This window comes from Thermobia domestica, chromosome 8 (genome assembly GCF_964235325.1).
Source record: "Thermobia domestica chromosome 8, izTheDome1.hap1.1, whole genome shotgun sequence".
Classification (NCBI taxonomy): Eukaryota; Metazoa; Arthropoda; class Insecta; order Zygentoma; family Lepismatidae; genus Thermobia; species Thermobia domestica.
This window is the reverse complement of record NC_137461.1, coordinates 182671329-182694413: the sequence shown is the minus strand read 5'-3', so window position 1 is coordinate 182694413 and position 23085 is coordinate 182671329. Positions and strand designations below refer to the sequence as shown.

Genomic DNA, 23085 nt, shown 5'->3' with positions numbered 1-23085 from the left:
GTTATATAAACAATATGCATGATATTATTAACCATACTAATATTAGCAATATTTTTTTCCTACCACAGCCATACTAAAAAAAATAGGTGTATAAATAACAGATCAGTATCTATACATCAACTATACTATAGTCAATATTAATTTACCAATTAGCAATACTCATCAACAATGCTTTTATTGTCAATTCAGCTATACCATTTTTTAGAGTGTGACATTCAATATCTAGCCGCATTATTCGTTTTTGGTGGGGAAAAGGACGATGCCACACATATTTATTAAAACGAACAGCGTTATAAGTGTACTTATTCAACTCTCTCAGACACACGCATGGTTTAAAGAGCACATAGCTGCATATGTAAAATTTCGATTCACTTGCCAGTTCCGGTTCCTATTACACAGAAGCAGACTACGCAAATGTTTCCTTCTACGAGCACTTTTTTCATCTTCTAAAACAGCTGCAATGGCTCAGTGATTAGTTCTCACCTCGCCTGTGGTGGATAAACTATCCTTATTTAGCTTATTCGGTATAACCGTGGGAAATAAAACATTAAAATTGCATTTTAGCTCACACACACAGATACAAACACACGCACACATGGTTAGGGAGGTACTTAGTGGCGTATGTTCAGTTCCAAATCCGCTTGCAGTGCCAGTTCCGGTTCCCATTACGCAGGAGCAGACTATGAACATATTTAACATAGCAAAAAATTATAAAAGACAAATACCAAAGGCTGCTAGTACTCTTTTTTACCCCTATGTAACGTAGTAGAGCTAACAAAAGAGAACGACTATTTTTAAGCCTCACCGTAAGAAACACTATGACCACTTTTTGAACCCCCTATGTAACATAGGAAAAATAGAACGTTAAAATTGCATCTTAGCTCTCTCTTACACACACATGATTTACGGAGCACTTGGAGCCGTATGTGCATAACAAAATTTTCAACAGACTATTACAAACTGTTAGCTCAATTTTTAACCCTATATAACGTTGCAGAGCTAATAAAAAAGAATGACTTATTTTTACACCTTTGACCCCTATGTTACATAGCAAAAATTACAACCTTACGTGTAGAGCTTTTTATAAGCCTATGGCATATTTTTGCAATTTCTATTTAACATACCAGAAATTACACAGCCGTGGCCGCAAACCATTTCCAGCTAGAGGCAGGTTTTCTGCTACAACAGGAGAACTGCAATTTGTACTGTGTTGTAGATCATTTTCTATTCTGCACGTAAAGACAGAGGACACTCATAATTTCGATTTAATCAATTTCGTAGAGCTCAACAAAATTATATAACTCTTATGCGTAGATTTTGAGGTGCTGCGCCGAACATACGCTCATTCTGCAATTTATGCCTATCATATTTTGTGGCTACTACAGCGTCTCCGACGAAGTACAAGGTTGATATAAAGTCCCTTTCAACAGACCAGTGCGTGCTAATTGCGAGACAGTAGCTCAGTGATAGAGCGCTCACCTTTGGTGCACTTGATCCTTGGTTCTATTCTTAACCAAGTAAGTTTGTGGTGAACAACATTGTGTCCTACCATTTCTCCCAATTTCTCATTCCATCAATTCTTCCATTATTATTCACCCTTAGCCTAAAAGGTATAATTGTGAGCCATTAAACTAAAAAATTAAAATCAGCTGTCAAATAGGTAGGAAAATAACTTCAGCTACTCCAGTTTCGGTGGCAGCCAGATTTAGTGATTTTTCTAACTAGATTTAGTGACTTTTGTTTTCTTCTTCGACACAGTCTAGAATACAAAATTTGCAATTAAAAAGTTATAATCTTTGTTATATCTTAAATGAGTTTAAAATTACTTATTTGACCATAACTGATCAATAATCTGTGTAATGTTTGCTATATTAAATAATTCTTTTTAATATGGTTAAGCAGTCTGAACTCTATTTAATTCGTGTTATGTTAAATACGGGTAAAAAATGTGTTCGTAGACTTTAATAATAAAAAAATAGACAGTGTAATCTGTGCTATGTTAAGTTAAATAGTGGCTGCCAAAATATGCCGTAACGGTATATATTCCGAGGACATCACTTTTATGCTGTGACGTAGAAATAAACGAAAAGTTACTAAATCTAGTTACCAAAAAATCACTAAATTGGTTGCCGCCGAAACTGGCATAGCTGAAATTATTTTCGTACTTATTTGATACGCCCTTTTAATGACAATTTTACTCGATTGTTCGCAGTCAGTTCATGTGCAATTGGAACTGGAATTGGCACTTGAACCGAAAGTGGAACTGTACATATGCCTCCAAGTGCTCCATACAAAATGTGTGTGTTGTTGTGTGTGTATGTGTGTGCAATTTTTGAGTTTTACTTTCCACATATATGCCGAATATGCTAAATAGGACGGCAATAATGAAAAAGTGGGAATGAAACCCACGCACACCCACAGCGAGTTGAGGTGTAATTGAAACCGGAACTGGCACTGGAATCGGAGTTGGAATTTGTACCGGAACCGTAATTCGGAGTCAACCATTAAGCCACCGCTCTGCCCCGGACTTTGGCGTTATTATTATTTAATTTTTGCTCCATTATGTTAAATAAGGGTGCGATAATCTCTTTTTGCACACCAAAACAAGTGATCGTAAAAGAGTGAACGGCATTGTATATTATTTATGGTCCTAGTATTTTATAAAAACAAAAAATCGGCCGCTGATGTGTTACTCATTCTTCTATGTTTGTACTCTGGTGTTGCTCCTGTGTTATCGGAACATGAGTCGAATTGGAAATGTGCTTTTTGTACTAAATTGAAACTTTAATTTTACTGCGCATGCGCCATCAAGTGCTGCATAAACTGTGTATGTATGTGTGTGTGTGTGTGTTAATCTCTGCTTCATGTTGTCATAGCGGCTGCTGCTACTGTGTTCAACTGGAATCGGAAGTGGGAGTTGGAACTACAATTTTTCTGCGCATCCGTGTAATTTCTACTGAATTGGAACTGCGCATCCGCCACCAAGTGCTCCGTAAACCGTGTGTCTGTGAGTGTGTGTGAGTGAGCCGAAATGCAATTTTTAAGTCCCACGAACATGCCGGATAAGCTAAATAAGACGACACTCGAAGTGAGAGCGAACCACTGAAAAACCGCAGCTGTTAATTTTTCAAATCTTTGCTCTACTATGTCACCATAGTCTTTTTTCACACCAAAACGAGTAATACGGGTAGCCATTGTATGTTATTTAGGGAATGTAAAAAGGGTCGTAAAAGTCTATAAAAACTAAAATTGTCATAAAAGTGCGTATGCCGCACAAACTGTAAGACCCAGGTAAAAAAAGCAAAGATGATGACAATTTCGTATTCGAATAATGATTCGTATTTAACATATCCGAAAACATCTATATACCGAGTTCCATAAAAATCGGTTGTGATAAAAAGGGTGTATCCCATATAAACTATAAGCCTAGGTAAAAATATATATATATATATATATATATATATATATATATATATATATATATATATATATATATATATATGGTATTCGTAATAAGCATGTCCGAAAACCCCTATATGCCGAGGGGGCGCGGTGGCTCAGTGGTAGAGCGTTCACCTCTGGTGCTTGGGGTCCCGGGTTCGATCCCAGCCCCCGCCAAGTGAACTTTGTGGTGGACAAACACCGTGCTCGTGGGTTTTCTCGGGGTTCTCCCGTTTCCTCCCACTTTCTTCATTCCACCATTTCACTCATCTCTCATCATCACCGTCTCCTTTAGCCTAACCGGCATAACCGTGGGACGTAAAACTCAAAGATTTCATTTCATTTTCCCTATATGCCGAGTTTAATACAAATAGATTAAAATTGTCATAAGATGGACGTATCCCATATTAACTATAAGACCTAGGTAAAAATAAATATGGTACTCGTAATCAGTATGTCCGAACAACCCTATAAGCCGAGTTTCATCCAAATCGGTTAAAATTGTCATAAAACGGCGTATCGCACACAAACTATCAAACCCAGGTAAAAACAAATATGCTATTCGTAATCAGCATATACGAAAACCCGGATATACCGAGTTTTATCCAAATTTGGTAAGTTTGTCATTTAAAAAAGCGTATGAAGTAGGTACAAAAATAATTTCAGCTATCCCAGTTTCGGCGATTTAGTGATTTTTTGGTAACTAGATTTAGTAACTTTTTGTTTATTTCTACGTCACAGCATTGAGTACTGCATACGATAAAAGTGATGTCCTCGGAATATATACCGTTACGGCATATTTTCGCAGCCTCTATTTAATATTGCAGAGATTACACTGTCTATGTTTCTTTTATTAAAGATTACGAACACATATTTTAACCCGTATTTAACATAGCACAAATTACATACAGTCTAGACTGTTTAACCATATTAAAAAGAATGATTTAATTTAGCAAACATTTCAAAGAATATTGATCAGTTATGGTCAAATAAGTAATTTTAAACTCATATAAGATATAGCAGAAATTATAACTTTTTAATTGCAAATTTCGTATTCTAGATTGTGTCGAAAAAGGAAACAAAAAGTCACTAAATCTGATTGCCGCCGAAACTGGGGTGGCTGAAATTATTTTCCTATCTATTTGACAGCTGATTTTAATTTCCTTAGTTTAATATGGCTCACAATTACACCTTTTAGGCTAAGGGAGAATAATAATGGAAGAATTGGTGGAATGAGAAATTGGGGGAAATGGTAGGACATAATGTTGTTCACCACAAACTTACTTGGTTAAGAATAGAACCAAGGATCAAATGCACCAAAGGTGAGCGCTCTATCACTGAGCTACTGTGTCTCGCAATTAGCACGCACTGGTCTGTTGAAAGGGACTTTATATTAGGGATGGCCAGAACCGATTCCTGGTGGAACCGGTTTTCGGGTCTGAACGGATCCGGTTCTAGAAGATCCTGTTCTTCGGATCCAGGTCTAGAACCGGTTCTTCGGATCCAGGTCTAGAACCGGTTCTTCGGATCCAGGTTCGGAACCGGTTCCGCTGGATCCGAAACTTTGTGACCATTCCTACGCTAAACCCGAGCTGCTGGCAAGCTGTGAACCGTATGCTAGATGAAATGGTGGAAGCGACAGGCAGGCGCCCAGGCGGCGGCAGCTTGTCTCATTTGGCTAAATAAACTGGGAAAACTGGCCAACTCATTGGTTAAACAGGCAAACTGGCCAACTCATTCGGCTAAACACCCAGTGGTGGACCGAATTTTTTTTTCTGGGGGCACAAGCGGGTCTGGGCGGGGAAGGCACAAGCGCATGGTCCTCTTTGCATTATTTTTGAAGGTGAACTTTATGCCTCCTTTACGGGTCTTTAGGGGCTTTCGGATCCAGGCCTGGAACCGGTTCCTAAGATCCGGTTCTGGAACCGGGTTTTCGGATCCAGGCCTGGAACCGGTTCCTAAGATCCGGTTCTGGAACCGGGTTTTCAAATCCAGGTCCGGAACCAGTTCCAGAACCGGTTCTAAAAACCGGATCTCCGAGAACCGGAACTTTGTGGCCATCCATACTTTATATCAACCCTGTACTTCGTCGGAGACGCTGTAGTAGCCACAAAATATGATAGGCATAAATTCCAGAATGAGCGTATGTTCGGCGCAGCACCTCAAAAACTACGCATAAGAGTTATATAATTTTGCTGAGCTCTACGAAATTGATTAAATCGAAATTATGAGTGTCCTCTGGCTTTACGTGCAGAATAGAAAATGATCTACAACACAGTACAAATTGCAGTTCTCCTGTTGTAGCAGAAAACCTGCTTCTAGCATGAAAAGTTTTGCGGCTATGTAATTTCTGGTATGTTAAATAGGAATTGCAAAAATATGCCATAGGCTTGTAAAAGGCTCTACATGTAATGTTGTAATTTTTGCTATGTAACACAGGGGGTCAAAGGTGTAAAACTGAGTCATTCCCTTTTATTTGCTCTGCATAGGGTTACATAGGGTTAAAAAATTGAGTTAATAGCTTATAGTAATAATCTGTTATAATTTTTGTTATGCTAAATATGTTCGAAGTCTGCTTATGTGTAATCGGAGACGGAACTGGCACTGCAAACGAAATTGGAACTGCACATACGACTCCAAGTGCTCCGTAAACCATGTGTGTGAGAGAGAGAGAGTTAAAATGCAATTTTAAAGTTCTATTTTTCCTATGTTACATAGGGGGCTCAAAAAATGGTCATAGTGTTTCTTACGGTGAGGTTTAAAAATAAGTCGTTCTCTATTATTAGCTCTACTATGTTACATAGGGTTAAAAAAGAGTACTAGCAGCCTTTGGTATTTGTCTTTTATAACTTTCGCTATGTTAAATACATTCATAGACTGCTCCTGAGTAATGGGAAGCAGAACTGGCACAGGAACCGGATTTGGAACTGAACATAGCCACTAAGAACGTCGTTAATTACGTGTGTGTGAGAGAGAGCTGAATAAGCGCAATTATAATGCTGTTCTCTTTAATAAATAAGTTTGGCATTAGTCCTTTCCCACACCAAAAACGAGTAATGCGGCTAGATATTGAATGTTATTTATTTATTTAGAAAAAAACACAACAGGCTTAATGCCTAATTATAGTGTCGTATAATACATACATATACATATATACTTTTACCCGTACAATTAGTCAATGCACTTCGAGTGTCAGGTACTCGGTAATAATCTTGTTTCTAAATACATATTCCGACATACTGAATATATCTAATACATCAGTTTTATGACTTAATTCATTGTAGGAGTCACACATTTTCCACAGCGGAGATTTATTGAGAATATTTGTTCGTGCCCTTTCACAGAAAAATATACCAGTATTCCCTGGTCTTGTTCTGCCTGTTGGAACGCTCAGATATATTTTCGGAGTAGCTCTGGACAGTCAATTTTATTATTTAATACTTTATATAAAAATAGTAAATCAAACATCTTTCGTCGATTCGTCAACGTTAGGAAATTCAAACTCCTTACTAAGTCCATGTAGGGAATCTGTTTGGGTTAGAAAGCTGTTTTCTTGTACGTAAGCATTTTTAGAAATTTAAATTGTATGTTTTCTATCGCTTGTAAGTATTTATTTACATTCGGTGTCCAAATAACGCACGCATATTCTAATCGGGACCTTACGTACAAATTATAAAGTTTAATGAATGTTGACTCGTTTCTAAACTCTTTACCCATTCTATAGATAAAACCGAGGTTTCTGAATGCAGCATTAGAGATTGCATCAATGTGATGAGAGAAGGTTAATTTTAAATCAAAAATTACTCCTAAATCTTTAACTGAATTTGGTTTACACAGAGATATGCCATTAATTATATACAGATGATTGATGGGATTTTCTTTCCTTGAGAACGATAAAGACTTGCATTTAGAGATATTCAATGAAAGTTTGTTTTTGGCACACCATTGCCCAACACCCTGTAAATCCTGCTCGAGTTGTGTGCAGTCATCTATTATGCTTATTTTAGAATATAATTTGAGATCATCGGCAAACAACAGAAAGTGAGAGTTTTTAACATAGGTTGAAATATCATTAATTACAAGAAGAAATAATAGCGGACCTAAATGGGATCCTTGAGGAACAGCTGATAATGTGGTAAATTTCGTGGTAATATATCCCTTGTAAGAGACAGCTTGCTCTCGATTGCACAAGTAGGAAGCGAAGTACTCTATTGCTCGTTTAGAAAAATTGAAAGATACCAATTTCTGTAGTAGCACGTCATGGTCAACTCTGTCGAAAGCCTTACTGAAATCCGTATAAATGACGTTCACTTGACCGCCTTTGTCTAACTCTCTTGCTATGTAATCCGTTATTATTGCTAGATTGGTTGTTGTGGATTTATTCCTTAAAAATCCGTGATGATGTTCAGATATGACAGGCTTTACATGGTTTAAAATTCTGTTGTATAATATGGTTTCAAGAACTTTTGCAAAGGGAGATAGGATGGCTACGGGTGTGAAGTTCTCTATCTCATTCCTGTTTCCAGATTTTAGGAATAGGGAAAATGAGATCATCTTTCCATTTATTCGGAAATATATTGGTTTTAATGGACATATTAAAGATAATGTGGAGTGGATGCTTGAATAAATCTAAACAGCCCTTCACCACATACGGTGGAATGTCATCTATACTACAAGATGTTTTGGGTTTCAGCGCTTTAATAGCCTGCTCAATTTCTTCTAATTCTATTTCCTTTATATGAAAGGTGTTTAATATACTACATTCCGAATTATTTGTTATTAGATAATCTGTGTCGTATTTAGCGGGTACACTACTATATACCGACTGAAAATAATGCGCGAATGCCTGAGAAATTTCTTTGTTATGTTTTAACTCGTTAACCATTATATGTTAGAGAATCTGACGAAAGATGCTTGGTTTTACTTTTAATAAAATACCAGAACTGCCGTGGGTCTTTTTCTACAGTAAATTCAGAATGTGAAATAAATGCCTTGTACGCTCTCGAAATTTCTGATTTAATTTCTTTTCGTAGTTCCAGGAACTGTTCACGATGGTATGCAATATTATTTAGCCCCTCTTTCCACTTTTTAAGATGGTAAGATTTCCGTTTGATTTTTTTGATTATATCATAGGTAAACCAGCACGGATAACTGGCATTGACCTGCTTTTTAGCAGGGACGCATCGGCTGAATACATTATAAATCATTTCGTAGAATTTTGAAACAGTACAATTAACATCATCATTTTGAGAAAGGCAATCCCAAGATAAGTTTGACAATTCTATATATAATTTTGTGAAATCAGCCCTTTTAAAGTTGAAACCAGTTATTTTAGGAACTTGCTTTAATTTAGTAATATGATTAAGCGTTAAAGATACTAGAATTGCTGGGTGATGTCTGTCCTCTCGAACAAGTGGATACTCTTTAGAAACAACTACATCTTTGATATTAGAAAGTACTATGTCTAATGTGCGGCCATTTGTGTTTTGTATGTCGTTGAATGATGATAAATTGTATAAGGACATAAAGTTATACACATCTTTACACTTGGTTGTTGAGGACATAAGATCAAAACAAGAATTTGTAATTTCTGCAATATTAAAATCTCCGATGCAGAGAATTGTGCTTCCTGGTGGACAGTTACTCTCGATAAATTGATAAAACTCTTCGTAAATTTTTAAATTTGAATCCGGTGGAATATAAATGGCACAGACAAATACATCTAAAGAATGTAATACTAATTTAACAAGAACACACTCTAAATTTGTATCGCAGGAACTTACATAGTACACATTATATTTTTTAAGAATAGCTATTATTACCCCACCCCCTTTACTCTTGTTAACTAGCTCAAAATTTCTGTCCTGACGGAAAGCACAATATCGATCATCAAATATTTCAGAGTCTGAGTAACTAGCAGTGAGGGAACTTTCACTAATGACTACTATATCGTATGTATTCGATACAATACTTGTAAAGAACTCTTGACTTTTTGAACCTCTGAGACCACAAACATTCTGGTAATACACTGAAAGTTTAATAGTGCGATGCTGGTTATATGGTACTGTTATATCACAATTTAATACATCAGTTTTCATAGTTGAGTGTGACCTTGAACTTTTCACGGCGCTTGACAAGTTCACATTGTTTGGCACGAGAAATCTATTTTTATTTTCATTAGCAGAAAGCTGTGTTGTACTTACTAGTTGCAGTTCCTGGAAACCTGTTTCTCACCGATTGAAATTCGAGTTCCGCTTCAATGGGATCTGCTTTGTACGGCTACTCCCTGGGGGGAGTACTTCTCTGTACACTGACATCTTCGTCCAGACCTGCCTCAGGCTCTTCAGCGGCAGAAGGATTGTTTGGCACGTTGGAAAGATTTTTATCGCTATTTGTCATTTCCTGTAGTGAAAACTTCTTCCCATTGATGCACGCATACCGGAATTGCAAATAAGCATAACACCCTCGTTGTCTAGCTTCGTTAACATACGTTTGAAGGGCTTTGCGTTCTTGTCTAACTTTAAAAGAGAAATCCTCACTAATATAAATTTTGGTGCCCCTTAATTTATTCCTAGATTTAAGAATTGCTTCCTTCGTTTTATCTCGCAAGAACTTGCACACTATAGGACGACTTTGACCACTGACTTTTCTTCCTACACGATGACTTTTTTCAATATCATCATCCGCCAAATCGATTTTTAATCTATCTTTAATCACGTTCCGCACTTTGTTTTCTGTTTCGTCCCACGATTCACTTGCACTTTCCTCGACGCCATAGAACACTAAGTTCACTCTTCGAGATCTATTTTCCAAATCTTCGATTCTTTCTTCCAAATGACTTGAGTAGGCCTGCAATTGATTTATTTCACTCGATAATTTGTCAATGTTGTTCTCGAACCTTTCAAGCCTTTCAATCACTTTAGAAACAGATTCTTTCATTTCACGTATTTCTTTCTCAAGCGATTTATGAGAATCATGCAAGCCACGAAAAATTTCTTTAATCTCCGCAATATCGTTTTTCTGAGACCTGGAGTCAGGACCTGGATTTCTTTCGACACCACCAATCACAAGCACTAGAAGAATCACCACACCATAGACATAGTAAGTTTTGGTCGTTTTGATTTGATCTGTACGTTCTGCATAAGAAGGATCTTTTCCGCAGTATCTATTATTGAACAGACCAATTGAGGCCCGCCAGAAACTTAGCGAGACACCCATTTCACGCTTCGGTGCACACGGGAGCTGCTTGCACGTGCGTCTTCACTCAACGAACACTCAACTCCATATATTATGTAGGGTCAACGCAACCGTCAACTCCAAGGCCTTTCTAGAGGAATATGTCTTGCGAAATATGCTTTAGCCTTTGTAGTCTGTGTAATTTATGCATTTCTAGATTGAGTGTAATTTCTGCTATGTTGAATAAGAGGTCATAGCCCTCTCTAGGGGTTGCTGTTATGCCTTTCTTGTTTAAAGCCTACAATAGGTCATAGTCGTTTGATAACGGTTACATCCTTCTGGAAGGCCATATATTCCATCGCAATGATGGTATTTGAGCCGGCGTTTCCAGGGAATGGAACAGGTGCAATGTCCGAGGAGTATGGCGGATGTAATATTGTTTCCACGTGAGGCTCACGACCGTTGTCCGGTAACAGGAGGAGTAGCTTCAGAGTTTTGTATTAATGTTCAGACTAGCTAGTAGCAGTCCACCAAGCACAAAGTGAAGGAGTACTATGTTTTATATAGGGAATGAAAAAATAGTTCATTATTTTCTATAATGGTGCTGTAAAACCACAGCCGCCAACGTCATACTCGTTCTTCTATGTTCGTAGTGTGCTGCTGCTGCTGCTGTGTTGTGTATAGAGAACGGGAACTGGTACTGGAACTTGAGTCCGAACCGGAACTGGAACATGAGCCGCAACAATTTGAGCATGCGTGGAATTTCTACTAAATTGAAAATGCGCATGCTCCACCACGTGTAACGTAAGCCAAGTGTGTGTGTGGTGTGCGAGAGAGAGAGAGAGATGCTGTCATTCGTTGTTAAATAGGACTTTGATCCCTAAATTGTGAAAATTTGGAAAAATCATTTTTTATGTAACTTGGTGCGCTGATAACAACTCTGAAAACACCAAGTATCTACGAGGTCATCTTGGGACATAAACCTCCGTTTTTGCTCATGATTTTTGAGATTTCGAATTTGACACCACCCGATTAATACCGATGTCATATACGCTGATTACGAATCTGAAACCACCGAGTCGCCACGAAGTCATCTTGACCCATAAAACCCCACTTGCGGTCAGGATTTTGAGATTTGAAATTCAGCACCACCACGTTAATATCGATGTGATATACGCTGATCACGAATCTGAAACCGCTGAGTCGCTACGAGGTCATCTTGGCCCATAAAACCCCACTTCCTGTCACGTTTTTTCATATTTTGAATTTGACACTACCAAATTAATCCAGATGTCATATACGCCGTGCACGAATCGGAGGGCCCCTGGTCTGTCACTCATTGCCAAATTGGACTTTGAGTCCTAAATTTTAACTGTCTTTAAAGAGAACAAATGCACCTCTGCTATGTTACATATGTGCTAGAATATATGTTCCGTTAAATAGGGATTGGAAAAGGGAACGAGATTTGTCGGGCTGGAGAATACGGTCCATGCGAAAATATACCGTAACCTTAGAAAATCTATGCATGTAAGGGTTAAAAGGTTGTAATGTTACATAGGTGTTCAAAAGGTCATCATTCTCTTTTATTAGCTCTTCCATGTGGGCAGTCTGCTGTTGCTGCTGCGGTGTGTGTGCGGTGCTGCGGTCACTGGAACAGGAGTCGGAATCGGAACTGAACTTTTTCTCCGTTTAATTAATACGCTGTGGGTGCATGCGTTTAATTAATTCTAAATTCGAACTTTAATTTTACTGCGCATGCGCCATCAAGTGCTCCGTAAACTGTATATACGTGTGTTTGTTTTAATCTGTGCTTCAGTATTTTCGTCGTGAAAGAGTGAACGAGTTAAACGGTTCAACCTTTGTACGTTATTTAGCAAAAATGAAGAAATGCAACCACTTCTTCATTTCTGCCAGTGATCATACTGGGAGTCGGAATATGTGTTGCGTAGCCTTCCTTGTGTAATCTTAAAACGGCTGTTATTGTCGTAGTCGACTGCAACTTCTCCTGTGTTGTCTATTCGGAACCGGAAAAGGAACATGAACCTTAACAGTTTGCGCATGCTCCACCAAGTGTTCCGTAAATCTAGTGTGTGTGTGTGTGATAGAGCAAAAGATAGCATGCAAGCGGGGAGCGAACTACAGTTCTACTATGTTCACCCCAAATTTTTATGTTTTAGGGAATGAAAACAGTGTACGTAAAAGGTTAGAGAAACACCAGCCTTTCTAAATTGCGTGTAATTTCTACATTGTTCAATAGGAGTTGGAATATGTGTTAAAAGTCCTATGTTGTAGCCTTTGTAGTCTGTGGTCATAATCTTCTATGTTGCAGTCTGCTCGTGGTGGTGGTGTGTTTAATAGGAACTGGAAGTGGGAGTTGGAACTGTAATTTTTCTGCGCATTCGTGTAATTTCTACTAAATTGGAAATTTAATTTTACTGCGCATGAGCAACCAAGTGTGTGTGTGTGTGTGTGTGTGTGTGCGTTAGTGAACCCGTCAATCTTTGTAGGTCGATCGGTCTACACAGCAGCACTGTGAACAATTTTTGCAAAGAGAGCATTTTTTAGTGGTTGCTCGAAATGTTTTTCACTTTTAACGCGTTCTCAGAACCCTTATAGATGTCCCCCCGCGAGTTCTTTTGACTCCGCTCGTTTATACGGATACAGCCGGTTGTGTGTGTAAAGTGTGTGTTCAGACTGAAAAATTTCGTTTCTCGATCGATGTGTATTCCGACGCAGTGCCATCTACGTGTGTGTTTCAAGCAGGAACTAGAGCAATTCAAACTCCCTGCAGCAACATTCACCATTGTTGCCAATAAAGTATTTGTTGAAATATTGAAGAAAATTAGCAGCTATACAGAGGAATTATTCACAGTACGTATAGGATATGAATATTAGGTAAAAATAACCCTATGCCTAAAATGTTTTTGTTTGAACTGAGGGGTCGGAGAGGTGTGTATATATAAAAAAAAAATCTATATTATAAAATTGAAAGTGACTATGTTTGTGACTCTTAATCTCTTGAACTGCCCGTCCAATCTCGATCAAATTTGCAACATAGATGCGGTTCTGGCCTGGGAGTGTTTTTAGCTGTTTATTTTGACAGTAGAACTTAAGGGAGGGGGAGGTGGGGGACAGAAAAATAAATAAAACTTAATAACTCTTGAACCAAATGACCGATCTTGATCAAATTTTCAATGTAGATGAGGTTTGGGACTGGGATGACTTTCAATATTTCATTTTGACGGAGAACGTAGGGGAGGAGGTGGAGGGGGAAATTTATGAAATCAATAAATATAAAAATAAAAGTGACCATGTTTGTGAATTAATAACTTTTGAACAACCCGATCGATCTCAATCAGATTTTCAACATATATGAAATTCAAACCTGAGAAGTTTTTTTATCATTTCATTTTGACAGTAGATTGTAGGGGAGGGACAGGGGGAAGGGGAAATATATGAAAATGAATAAAACTTAACTCTTGAACCACCCTACCGATCTCGATCTAATTTTCAACATAGATAAGGTTTGGGTGGGGATGCTTTCATCATTTCACTTTTACAGTACAAAGAAGGGGAGGGGACATATATATAAAAATAAATAAAACTTAACTCGAACCACTTAACCGACCTTGATCAAACTTTCAACATAGATAGGGTTCGCGCATGGGATGTTTTTGTCATTTAACTTTTACGGTGCAACCTAGGGGAGGGGGAGGGAGGATATAAATAAAAATCAATTCATATACGGCTAAAAGTGACTATTTTTGTAACTTAATAACTCTTGAACTATCCGATCGATCTCAATCAAATTTTCAACATACATGAGTTTTGGGGCAGGGATTGCTTTAGGCTATTCAGTTTAACAATGAGACGTATGAACGGGGAGGAAGGAGAAATTTCTAAATGATTCAAAATAACCTAAATTAGTGTTGAATCCATAGTTTTCGGGGTCGATGAGAGAAACAATGACATTTCCGATGCTGTTTCAATCCAAGTTCAGCCCTGATAGTTGGGAAGGGGGAGGGTACAGCGTAGTGGAGAGGAATAAACATTTACAAATGATCGAAAATGACTAATATTAGTGTCGAATCCATAGTTTTAGGAGTAACTGAGATTAACAGTGACAATTCTGATGCCGTGTGTCGCAGCAAGGAGGAGGGGGTGGGGAGCTATATAAAATAATGATCGAAAATAATTAGTGTCTAATTCATAGTTTTCGAGATCATTCGGATGATTAGTGACATTTGCGATCCGGTTTAAGTCTAAAATCAGCCCCACCACTGGGGGAGGGGAAGAAAGAGATAAATAAATATGATAGAAAATGGCCACTATCAGTATCGAATTTATAGTTTTCTGGACCTCTTATATGAACAGTGGTACTTTCGATTCCGTTTAAAACCAAATTCAAACTCACAACTTGGGAGAGGGAAAGGAGCAGATATTTAAAAATCATTGAAAATAACCTATATTAGTGCTAAATCCACATTTTTTGAGGTTGCTGAGATGAACGGTGACACTTCCGATGCCATGGCCCGCAACATGGGGCTGGGGGAAATGTATATATATAAATGGTCAAAAATAACAGATACTACTGATAAATCTATAATTCCTGCGGTAGCCGAAACGAACAGTAACACTCCTGATGTTGTTTAAGTCAATTTTCAGCCCTGACACTTGGGGGATGACATACATTAAAATGATTCAAAATGAGCAATATCAGTGTGCATTTAAATTATTTATTTCAACCCAGCGGAGCGGGTAATATATGCTAATAAATCTCTCTCTCTCTCTCTCTCTCTCTCTCTCTCTATATATATATATATATATATATATATATATATATATATATATATATATATATATAATATATATATATATATATATATATATAATTGAAGATCACTTTTATGGCTCTAAATCTGCTGAACCGTCTGACCGATCTCGATCAAATTTGTAACATGGATGAGGTTTGAGGTTGGAGGCTGGACTGGCTTTAGGCTATTCAGTTTGATGGTAGAACTGAGGGTTGGGGTGGAGGAGTGGGTTTAAAATTAAATAAAACTTAATAACTCCCGAACAACTCGACCGACCTTGACCAAATTTTCAACATAGATGAGGTTGAGGCCTGGGATCATTTCTATGATTTAAATTTGACGGAGCAATGTATGGGAGGAGAAGGAAGAGGAAATGTATAAAAATCATTTTACATAAGAATGAAAGTGACTATTTTTGTAACTTAATAAATCTTGAACTATCCGACCGATCGCAATCAAATTTTTGAGTTACACGAGGTTCGGATGTGGAAATTTTTTTGTAATTTCACTTTAACGGTATATTCTAGAGGAGCGGGAGGGTAAGAGGACGCATGAATAAAAATTAGTAAAACTAATAACTTTTGAACCACCGAACCAAACTCGATCAAATTTTCAACAGTATGACGGTCGGCCCTTGGGTGTTCTTTATGGTTTCACATTGACGAGCCAGCATAGGGGAGGGAGAGGAGGGAGATGTATATGAAAATTAAAGTAAAAAAGACTGCATTTGTGACTTTATCACTCCTGAACCACCCGACCGATCTCAATCAAATTTTCAACCTACATGAATTTTGGGGCAGGGATTGCTTTACGCTACTCACTTTGACGATGCAACGTAGTTTAGGGGGAGGGGAAGAAATTTAAAAATGATCAAAATGACCTATATTAGTATTGAATCCATAGTTTTCGGGGTCGATGAGAGAAACCGTGACACTTCTGATGCTGTTTCAATCCAAGTTCAACCCTGATAGTTGGGGAGGGGGAGAAACAACGTAGGGGAGGGGAATAAACATTAAAAATGATTGGAAATGACTAATATTAGTCTCGAATCCATAGTTTTAGGATTAGCTCAGATTTACGGTCACAATTTTGATGGCGTGTACCGTAGCACGGATGAGGGGGAGGAGGAGCTATATATAATAATGATCGAAAATGAACAATATTTGTGTCTTTTCCGTAGTTTTCGCAATCATTCAGATGAACAGTGACATTTCCAATCCAGTTTAAATCCAAAATCAGCCCAACAAGTCGTACGAGGGGGAGAAACTGTTACATAAAAATGATCGAAAATGACCACTATCAGTATCGAATGTAAAGTTTTCTGGGTCGCTTAGATGAACAGTGATACTTTCGATCCCGTTTAAATTCAAATTCGAACCTTCAACTTGGAAGCGGAAGAGGTTTAAAATGATCGAAAATGACCGATATTAGTGCTGAATGCACATTTTTGCGGGTCACTGAGATGAACGGTGACACTTCCAATGAATGGGTAGCAACATGGCGGAGGGGGATATAACTAACTAACTAACTAACTAACTAACTCTATGGCCTATGGAACCCGGAGGTTCAGTGCCGCGTTCACAAAAGCTCTCCACTGACTTCTATCCTTAGCTAATTGCATCCAGTTTCTACTTTGTATTCCTATCTCTGCGAGATCCATCTTAATATTATCCTCCCATCTGCGCCTAGGTCTTCCTAATGGTCGTTTTCCTATGGGTCTACCAGTCAAGACTTTGAAAGCGCTTCTACTTTCTTCCATTCTAGCTACATGACCTGCCCACCTATGCCTCCTAGACTTGACGATCCTAACAATGTTGGGCAAACCGTATAAACTATGTAGTTCCTCGTTATGAAGCTTCCGCCATTCCCCATTCTCGTTCCTCTTGGGTCCGAATATTCTTCTCAGGATCCTGTTCTCAAATACTTTCAGTCTATGTTCTTCCCTCAGAGTAAGCGACCATGTTTCGCAACCATACAGAACAACAGGCATGATTATCGTTTTATATATTTTAAGCTTCAAATTCCTCGACAGAATTCGCGACGACAAGAGATTTTGAACCGAATAGTAACACGAGTTCGCTGCTTTTAGTCGACATTTAATTTCTTCGTGAATATGATTTTCGTCTCTTAATATTGATCCTAAGTATTTGAAAGTATCCACTTTATCAAAAGTATTATTTAATATTTTAACGCCTCCACAATTTGCAGTATTACGGTCCCGACGCACTTCCATGTATTTAGTTTTCTCTGTATTTACTTCTAAACCCATGTCCCTGCTAGCGTTTAATAAGATCTGTGCATTTATTTCTACTGTTCTTCTATCATCCCCTATTAAATTTACATCATCAGCATATGCCATAACCTGGTGAATGCCGTTCAACTCTAGGCCCTGGTTGCTATCTTTGATTTTCCTTATGACGTATTCCAGCACAAAGTTAAATAATAATGGCGACAACGCATCTCCTTGTTTCAGGCCATTTTCGACGTGGAAGCTCGTGGACAAAAATTTTCCTACCCGGACTTTGCTTTGGGATTCACTTAAACATATCTTAATAATTCTAATTAGCTTTCTCGGTATTCCAAGTTCTGTGAGAACGTTGTATAATGTTTCTCTCCTAACCGAGTCGTAAGCCTTTCTAAAATCAATAAATAGTTGATATACCGGGGTATTGTATTCCCACTTCTTTTCGAGTATTTGGCGAATGGTAAATATTTGGTCAATAGTTGATCGATTTCGTCTAAATCCGCACTGATAATCCCCAATAATTTCATCTGCGTATGGGGTCAATCTTGCTAACAGAATATTTGAAAGGATTTTATAGGATGTTGACAGAAGAGAAATGCCTCGATAATTATTACAGTCAGTTTTGTCGCCTTTCTTGTGAATTGGAACAATGATTGACTCTTTCCACTCTTGTGGCAATTCTTCCTTGTTCCAGATAAGGAGAATGAGTTTGTGTATCTTGTTCCACAATTTTTCGCCTCCAGCTAAAATTAACTCAGCCGGAATTTCATCTACACCCGGAGATTTGTGTTTCTTTAATTTCTTTATAGCGGCTTCCACTTCTATTCGATTGGGTTCTGGAATATACGGTTCTGCGGTGTGTATCTCCTTTTCTCCACGCACATTAATTTTTGGCGGAGGGGGATATAATGGTCGAAAATGACCGATATTAGTGTTGAATTTAGTTTTTGGGATCGCCGAGATGAACTGTGACACTTCTGATGCTGTTAAAATCCAAATTCATCCCCACATCTTGGGAGAGGGGGAAGGGAAATAAATCAAACGGATAAAGAATAAGCCATATTAGTGTCGAATTCATAGTTTCCGAGGTCGCTGAGATGACCTGTCACACATCCGATTTCCTGCCGCGCAACATAGAAGAGGGAGAGATATATAAAATAGTCAAAATTTTTCGATATAAGTGTTTGATCCGTAGTTTCTAGGGCCGCTGAGATAAAGAATCACACTTCAGATCCCGTTTAAAACCAAATTCAGTCCCCAGCTTGGGAGAGGGAGAGATAATAAAATGATCGAAATCGATTAATATTAGTGTCGAATTCATGATTTCCGGGGTCACCGAGATGATCAGTGATATTTCCGATGCCGTTTAATTCGATGCCATTAAAAACGAAAGCAGCATATTTCGTGGGTACTAAACACATGAGAGACGGAATTGTGCATTTAAATTTTCATTTTACCCAGCAAAGCGGGTAAATATATGCTGGTAAAACTTTATAACTTTGGAGCCACCGAACCGATCTCATTCTAATTTTCAACATGGATGTAGTTCGGAGCTGTAATGACTTATAATTTTGGTTTTTTGGTATATTTATATATATCAGATCACCCGGTAAAGGCATTTTTCTGTTCGTAGTGCAAGTAGAAACTTCAAAGAAAAAATGAATCACTGCAGACGACAAACAAGAAGTATTCCTCAACCCCAACCGAAGTTGCTCATTGTAGGTCTTCATAGGTAGGCCTAGTGTGTCATCTTGCAACACGAATCAAGTTTGCGGACAGATAGCCGGGTCTGTAAATATCTCAGGGCTCAGTGAATATATTCCGGTGCACGCTAATCTATTGAGAGCAATATCCATGCGACACACGTTTCAATATGCCTCTGAAACAAGTTTAAAGCCGTAAATTAGTTAGAAATAAATAATTGCTATCTTATTCTCAGATCGGTGTTATGGTTGCAACGACAGTAGTAACACCATGCGGCTTAGCTGTAACGCTTTTGCCTCTACCAAAGTCGATGGTGATAAGTAACTTAAGATTAAAAGGTAAAATCTTCTATCCCACAGCGGTCTAGGTTGGTGATTTAAAGGATATCTTTCTTACTCTTCGTAGTTTCAGGAGACGGTATAGTTTTATCTCTTTGCTTATTGCAACCTTCGCGGCAGGTAGTTATAGAAACACGGAGTTAACAAAACCGCCGTAACACAAAGCGATCTCAGAAATATTTTAGGAAGGTTAGCGATCAGCACTGGAACTTATTCTTCTGTCCACTTTAGGTCCTCTTTTATGACTGTTCTCTGAAGGGGAAGTTGGTGAAGAGAGGGTTGACCATCTTCAATTTCCTTCGGAACCAACTGCACGTCTTCCTGGTATCCTTCTTCCACCGTCTGTTGGTAATTATGTTTTGAATAGAAAACACGTGCTCCTTAATGAAACATGCTTTATGGTAGTTGCTTACACCTGAGATACTGAACCTTACAGCCCCCACACCAGGAACAAGATTTACAAGATTATTTGAAAAACACAAATATTGCTCTGGAAACATCTGCTAAAAACATTCTATCTTCATGGCAATATCCTTGATATGTGCCAGTAAGTAGGAACATAAGCCCGTAAAACTGCAAGATTCTCTTTTGGTGGAATTTTGAAGTCTGTATTTTTGGCTTTTTTGCACAGATTTTAACAGAATTGTTTGATACTAAATATACGAGAACATTCACTCTGTGTAAAATAAATATGTCTTAGCTGAAGCACAAAAATTTCTTAAATTTTAAAATGAAATTCCGATAGCTATTATTGAAAAGTGTAGCCTCTCAGCACGATGTCATTGGCAAAAGATCTTATTCGTTAATCAATGTAAAATCATCCTAGTTGAAATTAAGAGAGCTTGTGGGTAAGTTTTATGACCCATCACGCATATGAGAATTTTGTAAGATTTTCTTGTGTGATTGACCTCGAAGGTCATGTATCAACGGCTTTTTGGATGGAGCAAGATTTGGTGGTAGCTCGAGAAGAGATCTACGTTGGTTATGTATTTTTTGCCTTTCAAAGTGTTTAACGCATACTCAATTGACTGGAATGGCATCCACAGTATTTAATGTATGTTTTACACTGCTGTAAATTCAAAACAATTCTAAATGCGTTCGTGTTTGGTTTCTTGACAATAATTTGTGGCGAGGCGAAGCTATTATCGTCTGTTGGTCGTATAATTCTAGCATTAAGTTCTTGAATTTGTTTGTTTGCCTGATCTCGAACATACATTGGAACAGGGAGATTTGTTCTGGAACACTGCTGATTTAAGAATTCTTATTTTATGAATGTAGCCCCTATAATGTCCAATGCCCTCCGGAGTGTATAAAAACATTTTTGTATTTGTATAATAACTTGTGGATAGCATATTTCTGCGACTGGTCTAAATTAGGATTAATATCAAAAACATCAATTTTGAAATTTTTTATCTATACTTTAAAGAATTGTCAATTTCCTCTTTTCCTGTACAATTTTTATTTTTTCTATTGAGCTAGCTTCCATTGTTGCAAAAGATTAATCCTGACATGCCACCGCTGGCGCATTTTTCCTTAAAGTTACAGGATAACTGGATTGGAAATTGCCAGTCTTGTTGATTACGTGTAACCTTTGTTCAATACCTTGTATATGTCATGGAAGCCATGGAGAAACGATACGAAGAAAGATGCGGAATCATCAATCAGTCTGTTTGCTATCACCGGAATAAATGCGTGGAAAAGTGGAACTAAAGTAATGCTTTTGTCGATAAAAAGCAAGCTTGTTTTCTTTTTCTAAGTATATGAGTCGTGTGTTGTGATAAAATGTTTTCCTGGTTCTTCTCTGGGAATGTTGGCTTTTTATGATTTTTAAATAGAGATATAAGATTCTTTGTTAAATCGATTGCAACATATAAGCGTTTTAGCAAGTCTAAACCAAAAATAACTGGAATACATGATTTCTTCATCATATGAAAGTAATGAGAGAATTTCGTTTCCCAACTTTGAATGATACCATTGCTACATATTTTAAGTTAATTTTATTTCATATCCATTTAACCGCTGTTTTATGTTGTATTAATTGAACATCAGGATGTAAATATTCGAAAGGCCAAATGGAAGTGCTCGATCCGGTGTCCACTAGCACTGTTCATCTGCGTAATTTAGTGATTATTTATAGGCTTTGTTCTGTCATGAGAATTGCTTGATATTTGACTCCAGGACAAGGGTTGGCCCTACTCGCTTTTTGGACGTTTAAAGTAGGTAGAAGCACAGTGCCTACGCTTTCTGCATATTGCGAAGTCCAATATTTGATCTTCTGTTGTGGATTTTGTTGGAGGTTTTGTGGCGACCCCTGATTCCTCTATACTTCTCCCCGTTCTAATAGTTTTTTTCTTCATCGATTATTCCCTTAATTCCCATTTCTGTTGTGGTTATGCAAACTGGTTTGTGCAACTATTAAATACGGCTCTACCATTTTATTGGCCAGGAAAGAAAAATTGTTTTATGCAGTAGTGGAGATTCTACGACGTCGAGGTTAGCCCTTAACGAGTTTTCGTAACCATTTGGCTACACCTTTGTTTGATCTTGTGTATTGCGTTTGAAGAGTATCAGGTATTGTTCGTTATGATTATTTGTGTACTTACTTTCCGCGATGGTAGCAGTTATTGCCCCTGGTGAAAACTCTGGTAAATTTTTCGCGGGAAGTTGTCTGTGGATATGTTGTTTTGCAAACAGTGCCGGAAGCAGTGAACCGTTAAGGGTTAGACTTATGATCTTTCTCTAGTTGGGGTGGTGATATTGGAGTATGTAACAGCAGAGAGGATTATATTGAAAAATATGATTTTGTATAGGTACTGCTAAATTAACATTAACTTTATCCTGTAATGATTCAAGAGACTGAGGTAGTACATTTATGTATTTACAAGTACAGTGCGACAATAATATATCGAATTGTTTTTTTTAAATAGAGAAATGAAAACTGCGCCGAAAACAAATATGCTTCTTCGTTGCTAAGCGGTTATCGGGCGCGCCTTTTGAGTGGGAGACCCGGGTTCAATTCCCGGCGGGAGCTCATGTGTTTCGGATTCCACGTTAATCAGTATTCCCTTCTCATATAGCTTCGCTGCTGAAAGGGATGTTAAACTCAAAATCAACTCAACTGAAAGTATATGTCTATCAAGTGGCTAGCACAAATGTCAGTAGTCGAGCAGTAACAGCTACACATTATTATTATTATTATTATTATTATTATTATTATTATTATTATTATTATTATTATTATTATTATTATTGAATAGAATTTTGCAATTAGGTTTTGTTCCCTCAAGATGGGAAAGTCAACTACGAAATCTCATAGGTAGTTATATAATGCTTATATGAAGTATTGTGTAACAATTGAGTGGCGCAA

General features: G+C 37.8%; 1 protein-coding gene across 6 annotated transcripts in view; it reads left to right on the top strand.

The window, feature by feature from the left end:
• Positions 1-23085, top strand: part of LOC145693363 (juvenile hormone esterase-like) — a 1331986-nt gene that overhangs the window by 634863 nt on the left and 674038 nt on the right. The window lies entirely within an intron of this gene.